A 6,557-nucleotide genomic window follows, 5' to 3' on the forward strand; every position below is an offset into this window, starting at 1 on the left:
TGAGGATTTGGGCAAAGAATAAGGGTGGTAATCAAAGGAAGCAGATCAGTCTTAAATGTGATATGATTCAAGAATTACAAAACTTGAATTAAGGGGACTTTAATGATACTCTCAAAGGTAGTTGCAAGCTGAAGTGGATTACATGTTGGAAGAGGAGATAAGGTGGAGGCAAAGGTCCAAACAGTTGTGGCTTAAAGAGGGGGACAAAAACTTTAAGTACTTCCATAAGTGTGCCTCTTAGAGACGACAAACTAATGTTATTAAAAGGATCTCTGATGGAAGTGGACAGATTGCAAACAGTCAGGGGATTGTGAGTGAGATGTTTCAAAGGTACTACCAAGACCTTTTTAAAACTTCTCAGCTGAAGGGAATTGAGGTGGTATTGAGGGAAGTGGAGCCTACTGTTAGTCCTGAGATGAATAGACTGCTTCAAAAGGCTTGTACTTTTGATGAGGTTAAGAATGCAGTTTTTGAGATGAACCCTAAGAGTTCTCCATGGCTCGATGGTTTCTTAGCTAGTTTATATCAAGAGCATTGGGATGTGATTGGCCTGGAGGTGTTTTTTGTAGTGATGGATGTTCTTTTCTCTAGAAGAGGTCTTGCAAACATCAATGAGACCCTCATTGTTTTAATACCAAAAAAGAAGCAACCTGTCTTGGTAACTGAATATAAGCCTATATTATGCAATGTCATTTATAAAATTGTCTCCAAGGTATTGGCTAATAGGTTGAAAGTGGTATTACCAAATCTTATTCTCCCTCACAAAATGCTTTTGTCCCAGGTAGGTTGATCTCGGATAACATTATTGTAGCTTACGAAACAATGCACTCTATGCAAAATAGGATGAGAGGTAAGATGTGATGACCCGCTTTTACGTATATTTTCACTGAATGGTTGTTTTTAATTTAATTAATATATTGGTTTATTTATTTTAAATTAATGTATTTAAATTGGTTTTTATTTATGTGATGTTGTACTTAATTTATTTAGTCGTTTTACGGTTTTTAAAATCGTTTTCGACGGATCTGTTTTTGGTTTCCGGAGTGAGGATTGGATTAGGAGTGTCAAATCGTGTCAACAGGTCGTGTTCGTGTCGTGTCGAGGCATGCACATTACAGTTAATGGGTCAACACGAACACGACTCGTTAATGATTTCGTGTCAAAATCTTCAACACAAACACGACACGTTAAGATAATGGGTTAACACGACACGACACGACACGATATGACCCGTTAGCGAATATAAATTAAATTGACACGATACGACACGACACGACACGACACAACCCGACTCGTTAACAAAAATAAATTAAATTAACACGACATGACACGACACGACACGATCCGATCCATTTCAACCCGTTTACATTAATGATGTGATTGATAAACTAAAAATAAGTTTAAAATTACAATCTAAATAATAAAAATACCAACAATATACTGCTAATAATTATCCAGTACCAAATTATCAATTACCAAATACAATACACAAATATGATCCACATTCCACACACATTGTAATAATATTAAAATTACATCCCAAATATAATAAACAAAACACACATTATAAACATATTAAAGGTATCATTTCTCAAACATGATGAAAACACGGATTTAAACAAATCAACAATTTGAAGCATCCTCTTTGCCCTTGTTGATCTCCAACTCTATTACATCTTTAGTTAACTCGTCCAATTTAACTTCTTGTGATTCTATTAAAAAAAATGCATCAGTAAAGTTTTATATCAATTAATATTATTGTATTGAAAAATTACAATCATTTATTCAATAAAATTAAAACACACATTACCTTGCTCATCGCCATATAACCAATCTCTTGTGCAGACTAATGCTTCAACAATATCTGATTTTAGTGCACTCCTAAACTGATCAATGATACGTCCACCAACACTAAAAGTAGATTCAGAAGCAATTGTAGAAACTGGAACACTTAAAATGTCACGAGCCATACAAGTAAGATTAAGATAACGAAATTCATTTCCTTCCCAAAAAGAAAGAATGTCAATCTTTGCATTTCTATCTACCCTAGGTTCATCCAAGTAAAGATCCAATTGACTTTTGTGCAAATGGGCACTAAGATCATCATGTCTAAATGAATCAAATTCCTGTACACAAAAAATAAATAAAAATATTTCTTAATGATATGTGATATAAAACAACAATATAATATAAATTATTAAACAAAAAATATTATTTGATATTACCTGAAATACTTGTTTATTAACTGAAGACTCACTTTCCACTCCACTAACATTGCTTTCAGAAGTCATGGTAGAACATGTGGGAACACTAGAAGAAGCATATTCCATGAAAAAAGATGCCATTTTGGTCCGAACATTCATAAACTCAATAGAACAATCTCCATAAAGCTTTGTATAAGAAAAATCAACAAAATGAAGCTTGTATCGAGGATCCAATATAACTGCTATAGCCAACAACACATTAAACTCAGACAAATATTTCTCAAACTTAGTAAGCATTTGGCAAAACATTCTCTTCATATAGTCATCTTCACCCTCAGAGTGCCGCTTTAATGTAAAATAAATCAAAAATACAGCTGGAAAGTAGAGATTGGCTGTAGGGTATTTCGTCTTAGAAAAGTCACAAGTGGCTTCATAAAACACACTCAATAAACCTTTAATCTTCTCCACTTTTTCCCACTCAGAATTTGATGGACAATGCTTAAAATTGGAATCAGTCAACTCCAAATGGCTAAAGGCACGACGATAGAAAATAGCACTCTCAAGCATAAGATAAGTAGAATTCTATCTAGTGGGGACATCCTGTCTCAACTCTTTCTTGCTATCCAAAGACATTTGATTTGTTGAATCCAAAAATTTTACTTTTCTTGTTTGTGATCCTTTAACATACTTGATACTTTCATGAACTTTTTGAATAGCATGATCAATCTCTTTCAACCCATCTTGTACTACCAAATTAAGAATATGTGCACAACAACGAAGATGAAAGAACTCACCATCACAAACAAGAGCTTTCTTAATGTTCAACTGAGTTCTTAACAATTCTACTGAAACATCATTAGAAGATGCATTGTCCAAAGTTAATACAAAAATCTTGTGTTGAATTCCCCACTCACATAGCGAGTTATAAATTTTTTCAAACAAAGAGATGTCATTATGTGGTGGTGGCATAAAAGAAAAGTTCAAAACCCTTTTCTATAAAACCCATTTCTTATCCAAAAAATGTGTTGTAATGCACGTATAACCATCAGTGGTTATAGAAGTCCACAAGTCAGATGTCAAACTAATTCTACCAGGAGAATCATTTAAGAAACATCTAATTCTTTTTTTTTTCTTGATAATACATCTTAACCAAATCAGCCTTGGCAGTATTCCTAGAAATAATTAGCACATTTGGTCGCAAATATTGTAATAAAGATCTCACCCCCGAATATTCAACAAATCGAAAAGGCAATTCATGCTTCACAATAGCAGCTATCAACAATTCTCTATATTCATTAGTATCAAATTTAAGATTACTTACTGAGACAGATCCGGATCCACTATTTTGTGATAACAAACACTGACCAATATCTCGTGAACTTCTCCTGGGGCATGTGTCAATGTGACGCTTCATATTTCCGGTTCTATATTTGTTCGCAGCCATATAAGTGACTCCACACAACTTGCACCTAGCTCGTGGCTTGCCATCCTTTTTCTCAGAATCAGGAACCATTTTGAAAAAACTCCACACGTTTGACCATCTCCTTTGTTTTCCTTTAGCCTCTTCATTTTGAAAACTTTCTGAGTCCAACGGGTCTAAATCAACAAAATCTTCATTTTGTTCTTCTACCTCACTCATCTGACAACAACAAATAACAAGCCCAATTAAGAATAGAGATGATAATGATGACATAAATTAATGATTAATGATGACAAGCCCAATTATTATTCCAGCAAAAATATGTAACAAGTATTACTCATAACCCATAACCATAACAAATATCCCTCAAAAACATGCAATGTCAGCAACCAAATCCTAATGCTAGGCAAAATATAATACATTATATGGCTTGCATTATATGGCTTGGATATCATTCATCAATGCACCTACTATAAAAAGCATAGAAGTGGGGCTAAAGCAGGATAAGTTATATATCAGACTAGATAACCATATGACATCTTAATATTGCAACTCAACAAATACTTGAGAGATTGGTAGCATCATTAGCATCATAATAAAGCATAATCGACCACAACAAAGTCAAGGCCAAAAGCATTTTCATCATAAGGTGTGGGTGGTTTTGGATCAGTCTATAAGACAGTTCTTGATGATAGTGGAACTATACTTGATGTCAAGTTTTTCAACCTTATGCATTATAGAGCCTTTAGAAGCTTGCTGTTGAGTGTGAAGCCTTGAGAAACATCAAACATCAAAATCTTGTAAAGGTTCTTATAGCTTGTTCAAGTGTGGATTATCATGATAATGATTTCAAGGCTCTAATTTATTGAGTTCATGGTCAATGGAAGCCTTGAGGAATGGTTGTATCCAACTATTACAGAAAATGAAGTGAATCAGGTCCAAAGAAATCTAGATCTTTTTCAGAGGTTGGATATCACAATTGACGTTGCGAGTGCATTGGAATATCTACATTATCATTGTCAAACACAAGTCATTCATTGTGAACTAAAGCCAAGCAATGTTCTTCTCGACAATGAAATGATTAGACACGTGGGTGATTTTGGGATGGCAAGATTCTCTTTTGAAAGCAACTGTATCTCTTATACCACTCACTCCAACACTACTGGACTAAGGGAAACTATTGGTTATACCGTTCCTGTTTGAAAAAAAAAAATCTATCCTTTCTTTCTTAACATAAATGCTCTTTTTTTTTTAGTACTAATCTAGTGAATGTTTCAAATTGTAGAGTAAATGAAGTGTCAACCCATGGTGATATGTACAGTTATGGGATCCTTTTATTAGAAATGTTCACAGGAAAGAGACCCATTGATAAAAAATTTCAAGGCACCCTAAACCTACACTCCTTTGTCAAGACAGCTTTGCTTCAATGAATGGTAGAGATTTCGGATCCAAGTCTTTTTCGGGAAAGGGAAGAAGAGACACAACTAGAAACAATGCCCAAAATAACTACAATATTACAAGAAGAAGCATAACTCAAGAGTGCTTGGTTTTGATTTTTCCAGATTGGAGTTGCCTGTTCTGTTAAACAACCAGAAAAACAGAGGAATATGAGAGATGTTGTAGCTAAGCTTAGTTTAATCAGAAAAAGCTTACTCATTGATAGTTATGTAGTATCATCATAATCATTAATATATGTAATTTATGAATTCGAAGCTGGTACAAAAAGTGTTTAACCACCTCTAAAACATGCAAAATAACAAGTTTACCAAAACCATCTCCTCCGCGAATAGCATATTTGAAGTCTAGACAAACCACTTAGTCATAGATAAGAGGCATGATCGTGTTGCAGCAATACAACCATCATAACTCTCGTGTGGTGTTGACCCCTAGCTAATAGTGTTGGGAACGATTTGGGACAGAGATATTCACTTACAGTGGGTGACGGCTGATGGGTGTTGGGCCATGTTCGATGACGCGTTGGTCTGGGCGACGCCGAGACATACACGATTTCAGAGTCTCAGATTAAGGTCGGCGGCGGGTTGCTGGGTTGAAGGCTTGGAGTGATGGGTTTTTCAGGTTTGGAGATGAGAGGGTTAGCTGTTAGCAGCAGCAGGGGACTCGGGAGGCTACAGCATGGGACTCGGTCACTCGGGAGGCAGCAGCAGGGGACTCAGGAGGCTACAGCAGGGGACTCGGTCACTCGGGAGGCAGCAGCAGGGAACTCGGGAGGCTACAGCAGGGGACTCGGTCACTTGGGAGGCAGCAGCAGGGGACCTGGGAGGCTATAGCAGGAAGCTCTAATGGCATGCGACAGCACCGTGAAGCTGGCTGGAGCGGCGGCCTGGAGTGGGGGCGTCTATGACTTGGGGAAGGAAAAATTGAAAATCAAAACGCAAACTGGAAGGGGGGATGGGTTATTAGATTTAGGGTTAACTTTTTATTTTTTTTATTTTCAATTTTAGCCTTTAGGTCTTGAGGTTATAAAAGTAAATTTCATTTTCTTAACGGGTCAAAACGGGTTGACCCGTTAGTGACCCGTTAAGTAATCGTGTCTTAACGGGTCAACCCGTTTTGATCCGAACCCGTTAAGGTTAAACCCTAACCCGCTTTTATCGTGTCCTGTTCGTGTTGGGTTAACGGGTCGTGTCACATATTGCCACCTCTAGATTGGACCTCATTTATTTTCTTTTATCTTTATCTTTTTCCCTTTTTCCTTTTCTTTTTCTTCTTTTCCTTATTTTCTTTCTTTTTCTTCTTCTTTCCTCCCCATTTTTCTCTCTCCCGCGAGCTGCCTCTTCTCTTTTCTCCTTACCGTCGCCGCCCCTTTGACCGCCCGGTGCGCCGCCATTCGGCCACCGTGTACTACAACACCCCCACCATTCTCTTCCCCTCCCACCAGAGATCATCCCCACCAATTTTTAGAGCCATCGGAC

The sequence above is a fragment of the Carya illinoinensis genome, chromosome 7 (genome assembly GCF_018687715.1).
Source record: "Carya illinoinensis cultivar Pawnee chromosome 7, C.illinoinensisPawnee_v1, whole genome shotgun sequence".
NCBI lineage: Eukaryota > Viridiplantae > Streptophyta > Magnoliopsida > Fagales > Juglandaceae > Carya > Carya illinoinensis.